This window comes from Salvelinus alpinus, chromosome 28, assembly GCF_045679555.1.
Source record: "Salvelinus alpinus chromosome 28, SLU_Salpinus.1, whole genome shotgun sequence".
Classification (NCBI taxonomy): Eukaryota; Metazoa; Chordata; class Actinopteri; order Salmoniformes; family Salmonidae; genus Salvelinus; species Salvelinus alpinus.
Window position 1 is genome coordinate 38,089,098 of NC_092113.1, and position 21,205 is coordinate 38,110,302.

Below are 21,205 nucleotides of genomic sequence, written 5' to 3' on the forward strand. Positions count from 1 at the left end.
GATAGTAGCTCATATCCCAGATAGTAGCTCATATCCCAGATAGTAGCTCATATCCCAGATAGTAGATCATATCCCGGATAGTAGCTCATATCCCAGATAGTAGATCATATCCCAGATATTAGATCATATCCCGGATAGTAGCTCATATCCCAGATAGTAGATCATATCCCATATAGTAGCTCATATCCCAGATAGTAGCTCATATCCCAGATAGTAGATCATATCCCAGATAGTAGATCATATCCCGTATAGTAACTCATATCCCAGATAGTAGCTCATATCCCGTATAGTAACTCATATCCCAGAGAGTAGATCATATCCCGTATAGTAACTCATATCCCAGATAGTAGCTCATATCCCAGATAGTAGCTCATATCCCAGATAGTAGATCATATCCCAGATAGTAGCTCATATCCCGGATAGTAGCTCATATCCCAGATAGTAGCTCATATCCCAGATTATAGCTCATATTCCGGATAGTAGCTCATATCCCAGACAGTAGCTCATATCCCAGATAGTAGCTCATATCCCAGATAGTAGATAATATCCCGTATAGTAACTCATATCCCAGATAGTAGATCATATCCCAGATAGTAACTCATATCCCAGATAGTAGATCATATCCCAGATAGTAGATCATATCCCAGATAGTAACTCATATCCCAGATTGTAGCTCATATCCCGGATAGTAGCTCATATCCCAGATAGTAGATCATATCCCAGATAGTAGAACATATCCCAGATAGTAGATCATATCCCAGATAGTAACTCATATCCCAGATAGTAACTCATATCCCAGATAGTAACTCATATCCCAGATAGTAGATCATATCCCAGATAGTAGATCATATCCCAGATAGTAACTCATATCCCAGATAGTAGCTCATATCCCAGATAGTAGATCATATCCCAGATAGTAGATCATATCCCAGATAGTAGCTCATATCCCGGATAGTAGATCATATCCCAGATAGTAGATCATATCCCAGATAGTAGCTCATATCCCAGATAGTAGCTCACATCCCAGATAGTAGATCATATCCCAGACAGTAACTCATATCCTGGATAGTAGCTCATATCCCAGAGAGTAGATCATATCCCAGATAGTAGCTCATATCCCATATAGTAGCTCATATCCCGGATAGTAACTCATATCCCGGATAGTAACTCATATCCCGGATAGTAGTTCATATCCCGGAGAGTAGATCATATCCCAGATAGTAACTCATATCCCAGATAGTAGATCATATCCCGGATAGTAGATCATATCCCGTATAGTAGCTCATATCCCGGATAGTAGCTCATATCCCAGATAGTAGATCATATCCCAGATAGTAGATCATATCCCAGATAGCAGCTCATTTCCCAGATAGTAGATCATATCCCAGGTAGTAGATCATATCCAGGATAGTAGCTCATATCTCAAATAGTAGATCATATCCCAGATAGTAGCTCATATCCCCGATAGTAGCTCATATCCCAGATAGTAGATCATATCCCAGATAGTAGCTCATATCCCAGACAGTAGCTCATATCCCAGATAGTAGATAATATCCCGTATAGTAACTCATATCCCAGATAGTAGATCATATCCCAGATTGTAGATCATATCCCTGATAGTAGATAATATCCCGTATAGTAACTCATATCCCAGATTGTAGCTCATATCCCAGATTGTAGATCATATCCCTGATAGTAGCTCATATCCCAGATAGTAGCTCATATCCCTGATAGTAGCTCATATCCCAGATAGTAGCTCATATCCCAGATAGTAGATCATATCCCAGATAGTAGATCATATCCCAGATAGTAGATCATATCCGTATAGTAACTCATATCCCAGATAGTAGCTCATATCCCAGATAGTAGATCATATCCCGTATAGTAACTCATATCCCAAATAGTTACTCATATCCCAGATCGTAGCTCATATCCCAGATAGTAGATCATATCCCAGATAGTAACTCATATCCCAGATAGTAGATCATATCCCAGATAGTAGCTCATATCCCAGATAGTAGATCATATCCCAGATAGTAGAACATATCCCAGATAGTAAGTCATATCCCAGATAGTAGCTCATATCCCAGATAGTAGATCATATCCCAGATAGTAGATCATATCCCAGATAGTAGCTCATATCCCGGATAGTAGATCATATCCCAGATAGTAGATCATATCCCTGATAGTAGCTCATATCCCAGATAGTAGCTCATATCCCAGATAGTAGATCATATCCCAGATAGTAGATCATATCCCAGATAGTAGATCATATCCGTATAGTAACTCATATCCCAGATAGTAGCTCATATCCCAGATAGTAGATCATATCCCGTATAGTAACTCATATCCCAGATTGTAGCTCATATCCCAGATTGTAGATCATATCCCTGATAGTAGCTCATATCCCAGATAGTAGCTCATATCCCTGATAGTAGCTCATATCCCAGATAGTAGCTCATATCCCAGATAGTAGATCATATCCCAGATAGTAGATCATATCCCAGATAGTAGATCATATCCGTATAGTAACTCATATCCCAGATAGTAGCTCATATCCCAGATAGTAGATCATATCCCGTATAGTAACTCATATCCCAAATAGTTACTCATATCCCAGATCGTAGCTCATATCCCAGATAGTAGATCATATCCCAGATAGTAGATCATATCCCAGATAGTAACTCATATCCCAGATAGTAGATCATATCCCAGATAGTAGCTCATATCCCAGATAGTAGATCATATCCCAGATAGTAGAACATATCCCAGATAGTAAGTCATATCCCAGATAGTAGCTCATATCCCAGATAGTAGATCATATCCCAGATAGTAGATCATATCCCAGATAGTAGCTCATATCCCGGATAGTAGATCATATCCCAGATAGTAGATCATATCCCTGATAGTAGCTCATATCCCAGATAGTAGCTCATATCCCAGATAGTAGATCATATCCCAGATAGTAGATCATATCCCAGATAGTAGATCATATCCGTATAGTAACTCATATCCCAGATAGTAGCTCATATCCCAGATAGTAGATCATATCCCGTATAGTAACTCATATCCCAAATATTAACTCATATCCCAGATCGTAGCTCATATCCCAGATAGTAGATCATATCCCAGATAGTAGATCATATCCCAGATAGTAACTCATATCCCAGATAGTAACTCATATCCCAGATAGTAGCTCATATCCCGTATAGTAACTCATATCCCAGATAGTAGCTCATATCCCAGATAGTAGATCATATTCCAGATTGTAGCTCATATCCCAGATAGTAGATCATATCCCGGATAGTAGCTCATATCCCAGATAGTAGCTCATATCCCAGATAGTAGATCATATCCCAGATAGTAGATCATATCCCAGATAGTAGATCATATCCCAGATAGTAACTCATATCCCAGATAGTAGATCATATCCCAGATAGTAGATCATATCCCAGATAGTAACTCATATCCCAGATAGTAGATCATATCCCAGATAGTAGATCATATCCCAGATAGTAGCTCATATACCGGATAGTAGATCATATCCCAGATAGTAGATCATATCCCGGATAGTAGCTCATATCCCGGATAGTAGATCATATCCCGGATAGTAGATCATATCCCAGATAGTAGATCATATCCCAGATAGTAGCTCATATCCCAGATAGTAGATCATATCCCAGATAGTAGATCATATCCCAGATAGTAGATCATATCCCGTATAGTAGCTCATATCCCGGATAGTAGATCATATCCCGGATAGTAGCTCATATCCCAGATAGTAGATCATATCCCAGATAGTAGATCATATCCCAGATAGTAGCTCATATCCCGGATAGTAGATCATATCCCAGATAGTAGATCATATCCCAGATAGTAGCTCATATCCCATATAGTAGCTCATATCCCGGATAGTAACTCATATCCCGGATAGTAACTCATATCCCGGATAGTACCTCATATCCCGGATAGTAGCTCATATCCCAGATAGTAGCTCATATCCCGGATAGTAACTCATATCCCGGATAGTAACTCATATCCCGGATAGTAGCTCATATCCCGGATAGTAGCTCATATACCGGATAGTAACTCATATCCCAGAATGTAGCTCATATCCCGGATAGTAGCTCATATCCCAGATAGTAGATCATATCCCAGACAGTAGAACATATCCCAGATAGTAGATCATATCCCAGATAGTAACTCATATCCCAGATAGTAACTCATATCCCAGATAGTAGCTCATATCCCAGACAGTAGATCATATCCCAGATAGTAGATCATATCCCAGATAGTAAGTCATATCCCAGATAGTGGCTCATATCCCAGATAGTAAGTCATATCCCAGATAGTGGCTCATATCCCAGATAGTAGATCATATCCCAGATAGTAGATCATATCCCAGATAGTAGCTCATATCCCGGATAGTAGATCATATCCCAGATAGTAGATCATATCCCAGATAGTAGCTCATATCCCAGATAGTAGCTCACATCCCAGATAGTAGATCATATCCCAGACAGTAACTCATATCCCGGATAGTAGCTCATATCCCAGAGAGTAGATCATATCCCGGATAGTAGCTCATATCCCATATAGTAGCTCATATCCCGGATAGTAACTCATATCCCGGATATTAACTCATATCCCGGATAGTAGCTCATATCCCGGATAGTAGATCATATCCCAGATAGTAACTCATATCCCAGACAGTAGATCATATCCCGGATAGTAGCTCATATCCCAGATAGTAGCTCATATCCCAGATAGTAGCTCATATCCCAGATAGTAGATCATATCCCAGATAGTAGATCATATCCCGTATAGTAGCTCATATCCCGGATAGTAGCTCATATCCCAGATAGTAGATCATATCCCGGATAGTAGATCATATCCCAGATAGTAGATAATATCCCGTATAGTAACTCATATCCCAGATTGTAGCTCATATCCCAGATTGTAGATCATATCCCTGATAGTAGCTCATATCCCAGATAGTAGCTCATATCCCTGATAGTAGCTCATATCCCAGATAGTAGCTCATATCCCAGATAGTAGATCATATCCCAGATAGTAGATCATATCCCAGATAGTAGATCATATCCGTATAGTAACTCATATCCCAGATAGTAGCTCATATCCCAGATAGTAGATCATATCCCGTATAGTAACTCATATCCCAAATAGTTACTCATATCCCAGATCGTAGCTCATATCCCAGATAGTAGATCATATCCCAGATAGTAGATCATATCCCAGATAGTAACTCATATCCCAGATAGTAGATCATATCCCAGATAGTAGCTCATATCCCAGATAGTAGATCATATCCCAGATAGTAGAACATATCCCAGATAGTAAGTCATATCCCAGATAGTAGCTCATATCCCAGATAGTAGATCATATCCCAGATAGTAGATCATATCCCAGATAGTAGCTCATATCCCGGATAGTAGATCATATCCCAGATAGTAGATCATATCCCTGATAGTAGCTCATATCCGTATAGTAACTCATATCCCAGATAGTAGCTCATATCCCAGATAGTAGATCATATCCCGTATAGTAACTCATATCCCAAATAGTAACTCATATCCCAGATCGTAGCTCATATCCCAGATAGTAGATCATATCCCAGATAGTAGATCATATCCCAGATAGTAACTCATATTCCAGATAGTAACTCATATCCCAGATAGTAGCTCATATCCCGTATAGTAACTCATATCCCAGATAGTAGCTCATATCCCAGATAGTAGATCATATTCCAGATTGTAGCTCATATCCCAGATAGTAGATCATATCCCGGATAGTAGCTCATATCCCAGATAGTAGCTCATATCCCAGATAGTAGATCATATCCCAGATAGTAGATCATATCCCAGATAGTAGATCATATCCCAGATAGTAACTCATATCCCAGATAGTAGATCATATCCCAGATAGTAGATCATATCCGTATAGTAACTCATATCCCAGATAGTAGCTCATATCCCAGATTGTAGATCATATCCCGTATAGTAACTCATATCCCAAATAGTAACTCATATCCCAGATCGTAGCTCATATCCCAGATAGTAGATCATATCCCAGATAGTAGATCATATCCAGGATAGTAGCTCATATCTCAGATAGTAGATCATATCCCAGATAGTAGCTCATATCCCCGATAGTAGCTCATATCCCAGATAGTAGATCATATCCCAGATAGTAGCTCATATCCCAGACAGTAGCTCATATCCCAGATAGTAGCTCATATCCCAGATAGTAGCTCATATCCCAGATAGTAGCTCATATCCCAGATAGTAGATAATATCCCGTATAGTAACTCATATCCCAGATAGTAGATCATATCCCAGATTGTAGATCATATCCCTAATAGTAGATAATATCCCGTATAGTAACTCATATCCCAGATTGTAGCTCATATCCCAGATTGTAGATCATATCCCTGATAGTAGCTCATATCCCAGATAGTAGCTCATATCCCTGATAGTAGCTCATATCCCAGATAGTAGCTCATATCCCAGATAGTAGATCATATCCCAGATAGTAGATCATATCCCAGATAGTAGATCATATCCGTATAGTAACTCATATCCCAGATAGTAGCTCATATCCCAGATAGTAGATCATATCCCGTATAGTAACTCATATCCCAAATAGTTACTCATATCCCAGATCGTAGCTCATATCCCAGATAGTAGATCATATCCCAGATAGTAGATCATATCCCAGATAGTAACTCATATCCCAGATAGTAGATCATATCCCAGATAGTAGCTCATATCCCAGATAGTAGATCATATCCCAGATAGTAGAACATATCCCAGATAGTAAGTCATATCCCAGATAGTAGCTCATATCCCAGATAGTAGATCATATCCCAGATAGTAGATCATATCCCAGATAGTAGCTCATATCCCGGATAGTAGATCATATCCCAGATAGTAGATCATATCCCTGATAGTAGCTCATATCCCAGATAGTAGCTCATATCCCAGATAGTAGATCATATCCCAGATAGTAGATCATATCCCAGATAGTAGATCATATCCGTATAGTAACTCATATCCCAGATAGTAGCTCATATCCCAGATAGTAGATCATATCCCGTATAGTAACTCATATCCCAAATAGTAACTCATATCCCAGATCGTAGCTCATATCCCAGATAGTAGATCATATCCCAGATAGTAGATCATATCCCAGATAGTAACTCATATCCCAGATAGTAACTCATATCCCAGATAGTAGCTCATATCCCGTATAGTAACTCATATCCCAGATAGTAGCTCATATCCCAGATAGTAGATCATATTCCAGATTGTAGCTCATATCCCAGATAGTAGATCATATCCCGGATAGTAGCTCATATCCCAGATAGTAGCTCATATCCCAGATAGTAGATCATATCCCAGATAGTAGATCATATCCCAGATAGTAGATCATATCCCAGATAGTAACTCATATCCCAGATAGTAGATCATATCCCAGATAGTAGATCATATCCCAGATAGTAACTCATATCCCAGATAGTAGATCATATCCCGGATAGTAGCTCATATCCCGGATAGTAGATCATATCCCGGATAGTAGATCATATCCCAGATAGTAGATCATATCCCAGATAGTAGCTCATATCCCAGATAGTAGATCATATCCCAGATAGTAGATCATATCCCAGATAGTAGATCATATCCCGTATAGTAGCTCATATCCCGGATAGTAGATCATATCCCGGATAGTAGCTCATATCCCAGATAGTAGATCATATCCCAGATAGTAGATCATATCCCAGATAGTAGCTCATATCCCGGATAGTAGATCATATCCCAGATAGTAGATCATATCCCAGATAGTAGCTCATATCCCATATAGTAGCTCATATCCCGGATAGTAACTCATATCCCGGATAGTAACTCATATCCCGGATAGTAGCTCATATCCCGGATAGTAGCTCATATCCCAGATAGTAGCTCATATCCCGGATAGTAACTCATATCCCGGATAGTAACTCATATCCCGGATAGTAGCTCATATCCCAGATAGTAGCTCATATACCGGATAGTAACTCATATCCCAGAATGTAGCTCATATCCCGGATAGTAGCTCATATCCCAGATAGTAGATCATATCCCAGATAGTAGAACATATCCCAGATAGTAGATCATATCCCAGATAGTAACTCATATCCCAGATAGTAACTCATATCCCAGATATTAGCTCATATCCCAGACAGTAGATCATATCCCAGATAGTAGATCATATCCCAGATAGTAAGTCATATCCCAGATAGTGGCTCATATCCCAGATAGTAAGTCATATCCCAGATAGTGGCTCATATCCCAGATAGTAGATCATATCCCAGATAGTAGATCATATCCCAGATAGTAGATCATATCCCAGATAGTAGCTCACATCCCAGATAGTAGATCATATCCCAGACAGTAACTCATATCCCGGATAGTAGCTCATATCCCAGAGAGTAGATCATATCCCGGATAGTAGCTCATATCCCATATAGTAGCTCATATCCCGGATAGTAACTCATATCCCGGATATTAACTCATATCCCGGATAGTAGCTCATATCCCGGATAGTAGATCATATCCCAGATAGTAACTCATATCCCAGACAGTAGATCATATCCCGGATAGTAGCTCATATCCCAGATAGTAGCTCATATCCCAGATAGTAGCTCATATCCCAGATAGTAGATCATATCCCAGATAGTAGATCATATCCCGTATAGTAGCTCATATCCCGGATAGTAGCTCATATCCCAGATAGTAGATCATATCCCAGATAGTAGATCATATCCCGTATAGTAGCTCATATCCCGGATAGTAGCTCATATCCCAGATAGTAGATCATATCCCAGATAGTAGATCATATCCCGGATAGTAGCTCATATCCCAGATAGTAGATCATATCCCGGATAGTAGCTCATATCCCAGATAGTAGATCATATCCCAGATAGTAGATCATATCCCGGATAGTAGCTCATATTCCAGATAGTAGCTCATATCCCAGATAGTAGCTCATATCCCAGATAGTAGATAATATCCTGTATAGTAACTCATATCCCAGATAGTAGATCATATCCCGTATAGTAATTCATATCCCAGATAGTAGCTCATATCCCGTATAGTAACTCATATCCCAGAGAGTAGATCATATCCCGTATAGTAACTCATATCCCAGATAGTAGCTCATATCCCAGATAGTAGCTCATATCCCAGATAGTAGCTCATATCCCAGATAGTAGCTCATATCCCAGATAGTAGATCATATCCCGGATAGTAGCTCATATCCCAGATAGTAGCTCATATCCCAGATAGTAGATCATATCCCGTATAGTAACTCATATCCCAAATAGTAACTCATATCCCAGATCGTAGCTCATATCCCAGATAGTAGATCATATCCCAGATAGTAGATCATATCCCAGATAGTAACTCATATCCCAGATAGTAACTCATATCCCAGATAGTAGCTCATATCCCGTATAGTAACTCATATCCCAGATAGTAGCTCATATCCCAGATAGTAGATCATATTCCAGATTGTAGCTCATATCCCAGATAGTAGATCATATCCCGGATAGTAGCTCATATCCCAGATAGTAGCTCATATCCCAGATAGTAGATCATATCCCAGATAGTAGATCATATCCCAGATAGTAGATCATATCCCAGATAGTAACTCATATCCCAGATAGTAGATCATATCCCAGATAGTAGATCATATCCCAGATAGTAACTCATATCCCAGATAGTAGATCATATCCCGGATAGTAGCTCATATCCCGGATAGTAGATCATATCCCGGATAGTAGATCATATCCCAGATAGTAGATCATATCCCAGATAGTAGCTCATATCCCAGATAGTAGATCATATCCCAGATAGTAGATCATATCCCAGATAGTAGATCATATCCCGTATAGTAGCTCATATCCCGGATAGTAGATCATATCCCGGATAGTAGCTCATATCCCAGATAGTAGATCATATCCCAGATAGTAGATCATATCCCAGATAGTAGCTCATATCCCGGATAGTAGATCATATCCCAGATAGTAGATCATATCCCAGATAGTAGCTCATATCCCATATAGTAGCTCATATCCCGGATAGTAACTCATATCCCGGATAGTAACTCATATCCCGGATAGTAGCTCATATCCCGGATAGTAGCTCATATCCCAGATAGTAGCTCATATCCCGGATAGTAGCTCATATCCCAGATAGTAGCTCATATACCGGATAATAACTCATATCCCAGAATGTAGCTCATATCCCGGATAGTAGCTCATATCCCAGATAGTAGATCATATCCCAGATAGTAGAACATATCCCAGATAGTAGATCATATCCCAGATAGTAACTCATATCCCAGATAGTAACTCATATCCCAGATATTAGCTCATATCCCAGACAGTAGATCATATCCCAGATAGTAGATCATATCCCAGATAGTAAGTCATATCCCAGATAGTGGCTCATATCCCAGATAGTAAGTCATATCCCAGATAGTGGCTCATATCCCAGATAGTAGATCATATCCCAGATAGTAGATCATATCCCAGATAGTAGATCATATCCCAGATAGTAGCTCACATCCCAGATAGTAGATCATACCCCAGACAGTAACTCATATCCCGGATAGTAGCTCATATCCCAGAGAGTAGATCATATCCCGGATAGTAGCTCATATCCCATATAGTAGCTCATATCCCGGATAGTAACTCATATCCCGGATATTAACTCATATCCCGGATAGTAGCTCATATCCCGGATAGTAGATCATATCCCAGATAGTAACTCATATCCCAGACAGTAGATCATATCCCGGATAGTAGCTCATATCCCAGATAGTAGCTCATATCCCAGATAGTAGCTCATATCCCAGATAGTAGATCATATCCCAGATAGTAGATCATATCCCGTATAGTAGCTCATATCCCGGATAGTAGCTCATATCCCAGATAGTAGATCATATCCCAGATAGTAGATCATATCCCGTATAGTAGCTCATATCCCGGATAGTAGCTCATATCCCAGATAGTAGATCATATCCCAGATAGTAGATCATATCCCGGATAGTAGCTCATATCCCAGATAGTAGATCATATCCCGGATAGTAGCTCATATCCCAGATAGTAGATCATATCCCAGATAGTAGATCATATCCCGGATAGTAGCTCATATTCCAGATAGTAGCTCATATCCCAGATAGTAGCTCATATCCCAGATAGTAGATAATATCCTGTATAGTAACTCATATCCCAGATAGTAGATCATATCCCGTATAGTAATTCATATCCCAGATAGTAGCTCATATCCCGTATAGTAACTCATATCCCAGAGAGTAGATCATATCCCGTATAGTAACTCATATCCCAGATAGTAGCTCATATCCCAGATAGTAGCTCATATCCCAGATAGTAGCTCATATCCCAGATAGTAGCTCATATCCCAGAAAGTAGCTCATATCCCAGATAGTAGATCATATCCCAGATAGTAGATCATATCCCGTATAGTAGCTCATATCCCGGATAGTAGCTCATATCCCAGATAGTAGATCATATCCCAGATAGTAGATCATATCCCGTATAGTAGCTCATATCCCGGATAGTAGCTCATATCCCAGATAGTAGATCATATCCCAGATAGTAGATCATATCCCGGATAGTAGCTCATATCCCAGATAGTAGATCATATCCCGGATAGTAGCTCATATCCCAGATAGTAGATCATATCCCAGATAGTAGATCATATCCCGGATAGTAGCTCATATTCCAGATAGTAGCTCATATCCCAGATAGTAGCTCATATCCCAGATAGTAGATAATATCCTGTATAGTAACTCATATCCCAGATAGTAGATCATATCCCGTATAGTAATTCATATCCCAGATAGTAGCTCATATCCCGTATAGTAACTCATATCCCAGAGACTAGATCATATCCCGTATAGTAACTCATATCCCAGATAGTAGCTCATATCCCAGATAGTAGCTCATATCCCAGAAAGTAGATCATATCCCAGATAGTAGCTCATATCCCGGATAGTAGCTCATATCCCAGATAGTAGCTCATATCCCAGATTGTAGCTCATATTCCGGATAGTAGCTCATATCCCAGATAGTAGATCATATCCCAGATAGTAGCTCATATCCCAGATAGTAGATCATATCCCGGATAGTAAATCATATCCCAGATAGTAGCTCATATCCCAGATAGTAGATCATATCCCTGATAGTAACTCATATCCCAGATAGTAGATAATATCCCAGATAGTAGATCATATCCCAGATAGTAGCTCATATCCCAGATAGTAGCTCATATCCCAGATAGTAGCTCATATCCCAGATAGTAGCTCATATCCCAGACAGTAGCTCATATCCCAGATAGTAGCTCATATCCCAGACAGTAGCTCATATCCCGGATAGTAGCTCATATCCCAGATAGTAGCTCATATCCCAGATTGTAGCTCATATTCCGGATAGTAGCTCATATCCCAGATAGTAGCTCATATCCCAGATAGTAGATAATATCCTGTATAGTAACTCATATCCCAGATAGTAGATCATATCCCGTATAGTAATTCATATCCCAGATAGTAGCTCATATCCCGTATAGTAACTCATATCCCAGAGAGTAGATCATATCCCGTATAGTAACTCATATCCCAGATAGTAGCTCATATCCCAGATAGTAGCTCATATCCCAGAAAGTAGATCATATCCCAGATAGTAGCTCATATCCCGGATAGTAGCTCATATCCCAGATAGTAGCTCATATCCCAGTTTGTAGCTCATATTCCGGATAGTAGCTCATATCCCAGATAGTAGCTCATATCCCGGATAGTAGCTCATATCCCAGATAGTAGCTCATATCCCAGATTGTAGCTCATATCCCAGAAAGTAGATCATATCCCAGATAGTAGCTCATATCCCGGATAGTAGCTCATATCCCAGATAGTAGCTCATATCCCGGATAGTAGCTCATATCCCAGATAGTAGCTCATATCCCAGATAGTAGATCATATCCCTGATAGTAACTCATATCCCAGATAGTAGATAATATCCCAGATAGTAGATCATATCCCAGATAGTAGCTCATATCCCAGATAGTAGCTCATATCCCAGATAGTAGCTCATATCCCAGATAGTAGCTCATATCCCAGACAGTAGCTCATATCCCAGATAGTAGCTCATATCCCAGACAGTAGCTCATATCCCAGATAGTAGCTCATATCCCAGATAGTAGATAATATCCCGTATAGTAACTCATATCCCAGATAGTAGATAATATCCCAGATAGTAGCTCATATCCCGGATAGTAGCTCATATCCCAGATAGTAGCTCATATCCCAGATTGTAGCTCATATTCCGGATATTAGCTCATATCCCAGATAGTAGATCATATCCCAGATAGTAGCTCATATCCCAGATAGTAGCTCATATCCCAGATAGTAGATAATATCCCGTATAGTAACTCATATCCCAGATAGTAGATCATATCCCAGATAGGAGATCATATCCCAGATAGTAGATAATATCCCGTATAGTAGCTCATATCCCAGATAGTAGATAATATCCTGTATAGTAGCTCATATCCCGGATAGTAGCTCATATCCCAGATAGTAGCTCATATCCCAGATAGTAGAACATATCCCAGATAGTAGATCATATCCCAGATAGTAACTCATATCCCAGATAGTAACTCATATCCCAGATAGTAACTCATATCCCATATAGTAGATCATATCCCAGATAGTAGATCATATCCCAGATAGTAACTCATATCCCAGATAGTAGCTCATATCCCAGATAGTAGATCATATCCCAGATAGTAGATCATATCCCAGATAGTAGCTCATATCCCGGATAGTAGATCATATCCCAGATAGTAGATCATATCCCAAATAGTAGCTCATATCCCAGATAGTAGCTCACATCCCAGATAGTAGATCATATCTCAGACAGTAACTCATATCCCGGATAGTAGCTCATATCCCAGAGAGTAGATCATATCCCAGATAGTAGCTCATATCCCATATAGTAGCTCATATCCCGGATAGTAACTCATATCCCGGATAGTAACTCATATCCCAGATAGTAGCTCATATCCCGGATAGTAGCTCATTTCCCAGATAGTAGATCATATCCCAGATAGTAGATCATATCCCAGATAGTAGCTCATTTCCCAGATAGTAGATCATATCCCAGATAGTAGATCATATCCAGGATAGTAGCTCATATCTCAGATAGTAGATCATATCCCAGATAGTAGCTCATATCCCAGATAGTAGCTCATATCCCAGATAGTAGATCATATCCCAGATAGTAGCTCATATCCCAGACAGTAGCTCATATCCCAGATAGTAGCTCATATCCCAGATAGTAGATAATATCCCGTATAGTAACTCATATCCCAGATAGTAGCTCATATCCCAGATTGTAGCTCATATCCCAGATAGTAGCTCATATCCCAGATTGTAGATCATATCCCTGATAGTAGCTCATATCCCAGATAGTAGCTCATATCCCAGATAGTAGATCATATCCCAGATAGTAGATCATATCCCAGATAGTAGATCATATCCGTATAGTAACTCATATCCCAGATAGTAGCTCATATCCCAGATAGTAGATCATATCCCGTATAGTAACTCATATCCCAAATAGTAACTCATATCCCAGATCGTAGCTCATATCCCAGATAGTAGATCATATCCCAGATAGTAGATCATATCCCAGATAGTAGCTCATATCCCAGATAGTAGATCATATCCCGGATAGTAAATCATATCCCAGATAGTAGCTCATATCCCAGATAGTAGATCATATCCCTGATAGTAACTCATATCCCAGATAGTAGATAATATCCCAGATAGTAGATCATATCCCAGATAGTAGCTCATATCCCAGATAGTAGCTCATATCCCAGATAGTAGCTCATATCCCAGATAGTAGCTCATATCCCAGACAGTAGCTCATATCCCAGATAGTAGCTCATATCCCAGACAGTAGCTCATATCCCGGATAGTAGCTCATATCCCAGATAGTAGCTCATATCCCAGATTGTAGCTCATATTCCGGATAGTAGCTCATATCCCAGATAGTAGCTCATATCCCAGATAGTAGATAATATCCTGTATAGTAACTCATATCCCAGATAGTAGATCATATCCCGTATAGTAATTCATATCCCAGATAGTAGCTCATATCCCGTATAGTAACTCATATCCCAGAGAGTAGATCATATCCCGTATAGTAACTCATATCCCAGATAGTAGCTCATATCCCAGATAGTAGCTCATATCCCAGAAAGTAGATCATATCCCAGATAGTAGCTCATATCCCGGATAGTAGCTCATATCCCAGATAGTAGCTCATATCCCAGTTTGTAGCTCATATTCCGGATAGTAGCTCATATCCCAGATAGTAGCTCATATCCCGGATAGTAGCTCATATCCCAGATAGTAGCTCATATCCCAGATTGTAGCTCATATCCCAGAAAGTAGATCATATCCCAGATAGTAGCTCATATCCCGGATAGTAGCTCATATCCCAGATAGTAGCTCATATCCCGGATAGTAGCTCATATCCCAGATAGTAGCTCATATCCCAGATAGTTGATCATATCCCTGATAGTAACTCATATCCCAGATAGTAGATAATATCCCAGATAGTAGATCATATCCCAGATAGTAGCTCATATCCCAGATAGTAGCTCATATCCCAGATAGTAGCTCATATCCCAGATAGTAGCTCATATCCCAGACAGTAGCTCATATCCCAGATAGTAGCTCATATCCCAGACAGTAGCTCATATCCCAGATAGTAGCTCATATCCCAGATAGTAGATAATATCCCGTATAGTAACTCATATCCCAGATAGTAGATAATATCCCAGATAGTAGCTCATATCCCGGATAGTAGCTCATATCCCAGATAGTAGCTCATATCCCAGATTGTAGCTCATATTCCGGATAGTAGCTCATATCCCAGATAGTAGATCATATCCCAGATAGTAGCTCATATCCCAGATAGTAGCTCATATCCCAGATAGTAGATAATATCCCGTATAGTAACTCATATCCCAGATAGTAGATCATATCCCAGATAGTAGATCATATCCCAGATAGTAGATAATATCCCGTATAGTAGCTCATATCCCAGATAGTAGATAATATCCCGTATAGTAGCTCATATCCCGGATAGTAGCTCATATCCCAGATAGTAGCTCATATCCCAGATAGTAGAACATATCCCAGATAGTAGATCATATCCCAGATAGTAACTCATATCCCAGATAGTAACTCATATCCCAGATAGTAACTCATATCCCATATAGTAGATCATATCCCAGATAGTAGATCATATCCCAGATAGTAACTCATATCCCAGATAGTAGCTCATATCCCAGATAGTAGATCATATCCCAGATAGTAGATCATATCCCAGATAGTAGCTCATATCCCGGATAGTAGATCATATCCCAGATAGTAGATCATATCCCAAATAGTAGCTCATATCCCAGATAGTAGCTCACATCCCAGATAGTAGATCATATCTCAGACAGTAACTCATATCCCGGATAGTAGCTCATATCCCAGAGAGTAGATCATATCCCAGATAGTAGCTCATATCCCATATAGTAGCTCATATCCCGGATAGTAACTCATATCCCGGATAGTAACTCATATCCCAGATAGTAGCTCATATCCCGGATAGTAGCTCATTTCCCAGATAGTAGATCATATCCCAGATAGTAGATCATATCCCAGATAGTAGCTCATTTCCCAGATAGTAGATCATATCCCAGATAGTAGATCATATCCAGGATAGTAGCTCATATCTCAGATAGTAGATCATATCCCAGATAGTAGCTCATATCCCAGATAGTAGCTCATATCCCAGATAGTAGATCATATCCCAGATAGTAGCTCATATCCCAGACAGTAGCTCATATCCCAGATAGTAGCTCATATCCCAGATAGTAGATAATATCCCGTATAGTAACTCATATCCCAGATAGTAGCTCATATCCCAGATTGTAGCTCATATCCCAGATAGTAGCTCATATCCCAGATTGTAGATCATATCCCTGATAGTAGCTCATATCCCAGATAGTAGCTCATATCCCAGATAGTAGATCATATCCCAGATAGTAGATCATATCCCAGATAGTAGATCATATCCGTATAGTAACTCATATCCCAGATAGTAGCTCATATCCCAGATAGTAGATCATATCCCGTATAGTAACTCATATCCCAAATAGTAACTCATATCCCAGATCGTAGCTCATATCCCAGATAGTAGATCATATCCCAGATAGTAGATCATATCCCAGATAGTAACTCATATCCCAGATAGTAACTCCCGTTACGGGGTCTGAGACGCCGAAGGCTCCCACCATTAGCTCTGACAAATTGAAAACCCTAGTCATTGGCGACTCCATTACCCGCAGTATTAGACTTAAAGCGAATCACCCAGCGATCATACACTGTTTACCAGGGGGCAGGGCTACCGACGTTAAGGCTAATCTAAAGATGGTGCTGGCTAAAGCTAAATCTGGCGAGTGTAGAGAGTATAGAGATATTGTTATCCACGTCGGCACCAACGATGTTAGGATGAAACAGTCAGAGGTCACCAAGTGCAACATAGCTTCAGCGTGTAAATCAGCTAGAAAGATGTGTCGGCATCGAGTAATTGTCTCTGGCCCCCTCCCAGTTAGGGGGAGTGACGAGCTCTACAGCAGAGTCTCAGCACTCAATCGCTGGTTGAAAACTGTTTTCTGCCCCTCCCAAAAGATAGAATTTGTAGATAATTGGCCCTCTTTCTGGGACTCACCCACAAACAGGACCAAGCCTGACCTGCTGAGGAGTGACGGACTCCATCCTAGCTGGAGGGGTGCTCTTATCTTATCTACCAACATAGATAGGGCTCTAACTCCTCTAGCCCCACAATGAAATAGGGTGCAGGCCAGGCAGCAGGCTGTTAGCCAACCTGCCAGCTTAGTGGAGTCTGCCAATAGCACAGTCAGTGTAGTCAGCTCAGCCATACCCATTGAGACTGTGTCTGTGCCTCGACCTAGGTTGGGCAAAACTAAACATGGCGGTGTTCGCCTTAGCAATCTTATTAGGATAAAGACCTCCTCCATTCCTGCCATTATTGAAAGAGATCGTGATACCTCACATCTCAAAATAGGGTTACTTAATGTTAGATCCCTCACTTCAAAGGCAGTCATAGTCAATGAACTAATCACTGATCATAATCTTGATGTGATTGGCCTGACTGAAACATGGCTTAAGCCTGATGAATTTACTGTGTTAAATGAGGCCTCACCTCCTGGTTACACTAGTGACCATATCCCCCGTGCATCCCGCAAAGGCGGAGGTGTTGCTAACATTTACGATAGCAAATTTCAATTTACAAAAAAAAAAATGGCGTTTTTGTCTTTTGAGCTTCTAGTCATGAAATCTATGCAGCCTACTCAATCACTTTTTATAGCTACTGTTTACAGGCCTCCTGGGCCATATACAGCGTTCCTCTCTGAGTTTCCTGAATTCCTATCAGACATTGTAGTCATAGCAGATCATATTCTAATTTTTGGTGATTTTAATATTCACATGGAGAAGTCCACAGACCCACTCCAAAAGTCTTTCGGAGCCATCATCGACTCAGTGGGTTTTGTCCAACATGTCTCTGGACCTACTCACTGCCACAGTCATACTCTGGACCTAGTTTTGTCCCATGGAATAAATGTTGTAGATCTTAATGTTTTTCCACATAATCCTGGACTATCGGACCACCATTTTATTACGTTTGCAATCGCAACAAATAATCTGCTCAGACCCCAACCAAGGAGCATCAAAAGTCGTGCTATAAATTCTCAGACAACACAAAAATTCCTTGATGCCCTTCCAGACTCCTTCTGCCTACCCAAGGACGTCAGAGGACAAAAATCAGTTAACCACCTAACTGAGGAACTCAATTTAACCTTGCGCAATACCCTAGATGCAATTGCACCCCTAAAAACGAAAAACATTTGTCATAAGAAACTAGCTCCCTGGTATACAGAAAATACCCGAGCTTTGAAGCAAGCTTCCAGGAAATTGGAACGGAAATGGCGCCATACCAAACTGGAAGTCTTCCGACTAGCTTGGAAAGACAGTACCGTGCAGTACCGAAAAGCCCTCACTGCTGCTCGATCATCCTACTTTTCCAACTTAATCGAGGAAAATAAGAACAATTCAAAATGTATTTTTGATACTGTTGCGAAACTAACTAAAAAGCAGCATTCCCCAAGAGAGGATGGCTTTCACTTCAGCAGTAATAAATTCATGAACTTCTTTGAGGAAAAGATCATGACCATTAGAAAGCAAATTACGGACTCCTCTTTGAATCTGCGTATTCCTCCAGGGCTTAGCTGTCCTGGATCTGCACAGCTCTGCGAGGGCCTGGGATCGGGAGAGACACTTAAGTGTTTTAGTACTATATCTCTTGACACAATGATGAAAATAATCATGGCCTCTAAACCTTCAAGCTGCATACTGGATCCTATTCCTACTAAACTGCTGAAGGAGCTGCTTCCTGTGCTTGGCCCTCCTATGTTGAACATAATAAACAGCTCTCTATCCACCGGATGTGTACCAAACTCACTAAAAGTGGCAGTGATAAAGCCTCTCTTGAAAAAGCCAAACCTTGACCCGGAAAATATAAAAAACTATCGGCCTATATCGAATCTTCCATTCCTCTCAAAAATTTTAGAAAAAGCTGTTGCGCAGCAACTCACTGCCTTTCTGAAGACAAACAATGTATACGAAATGCTTCAGTCTGGTTTTAGACCCCATCATAGCACTGAGACTGCACTTGTGAAGGTGGTAAATTACCTTTTAATGGCATCAGACCGAGGCTCTGCATCTGTCCTCGTGCTACTAGACCTTAGTGCTGCCTTTGACACCATCGATCACCATATTCTTTTGGAGAGACTGGAAACCCAAATTGGTCTACACGGACAAGTTCTGGCCTGGTTTAGATCTTACCTGTCGGAAAGATATCAGTTTGTCTCTGTGAATGGTCTGTCCTCTGACAAATCAACTGTACATTTCGGTGTTCCTCAAGGTTCCGTTTTAGGACCACTATTGTTTTCACTATATATTTTACCTCTTGGGGATGTTATTCGAAAACATAATGTTAACTTTCACTGCTATGCGGATGACACACTGCTGTACATTTCAATGAAACATGGTGAAGCCCCAAAATTGCCCTCGCTAGAAGCCTGTGTTTCAGACATAAGGAAGTGGATGGCTGAAAACTTTCTACTTTTAAACTCAGACAAAACAGAGATGCTTGTTCTAGGTCCCAAGAAACAAAGAGATCTTCTGTTAAATCTGACAATTCATCTTGATGGTTGTAAAGTCGTCTCAAATAAAACTGTGAAGGACCTCGGCGTTACTCTTGACCCTGATCTCTCTTTTGACGAACATATCAAGACTGTTTCAAGGACAGCTTTTTTCCATCTACGTAACATTGCAAAAATCAGAAATTTTCTGTCCAAAAATGATGCAGAAAAATTAATCCATGCATTTGTTACTTCTAGGTTAGACTACTGCAATGCTCTACTTTCCGGCTACCCGGATAAAGCACTAAATAAACTTCAGTTAGTGCTAAATACGGCTGCTAGAATCCTGACTAGAACCAAGAAATTTGATCATATTACTCCAGTGCTAGCTTCCCTACACTGGCTTCCTGTTAAGGCAAGGGCTGATTTCAAGGTTTTACTGTTAACCTATAAAGCGTTACATGGGCTTGCTCCTACCTATCTTTCCGAGTTGGTCCTGCCGTACATACCAATACGTACGCTACGGTCACAAGACGCAGGCCTCCTAATTGTCCCTAGAATTTCTAAGCAAACAGCGGGAGGCAGGGCTTTCTCCTATAGATCTCCATTTTTCTGGAACAGTCTGCCTACCCATGTGAGAGACGCAGACTCGGTCTCAACCTTTAAGTCTTTACTGAAGACTTATCTCTTCAGTAGGTCATATGATTGAGTGTAGTCTGGCCCAGGAGTGTGAAGGTGAACGGAAAGGCTCTGGAGCAACGAACCGCCCTTGCTGTCTCTGCCAGGCCGGTTCCCCTCTCTCCACTGGGATTCTCTGCCTCTAACCCTGTTACAGG

The 21,205-nt window shown here is 40.4% G+C and overlaps 1 protein-coding gene across 1 annotated transcript in view; it reads right to left on the reverse strand.

Moving 5' to 3' along the window:
• The window catches only part of LOC139557822 (1-phosphatidylinositol 4,5-bisphosphate phosphodiesterase eta-2-like), a 329,946-nt gene that overhangs the window by 175,420 nt on the left and 133,321 nt on the right, over nt 1–21,205 (reverse strand).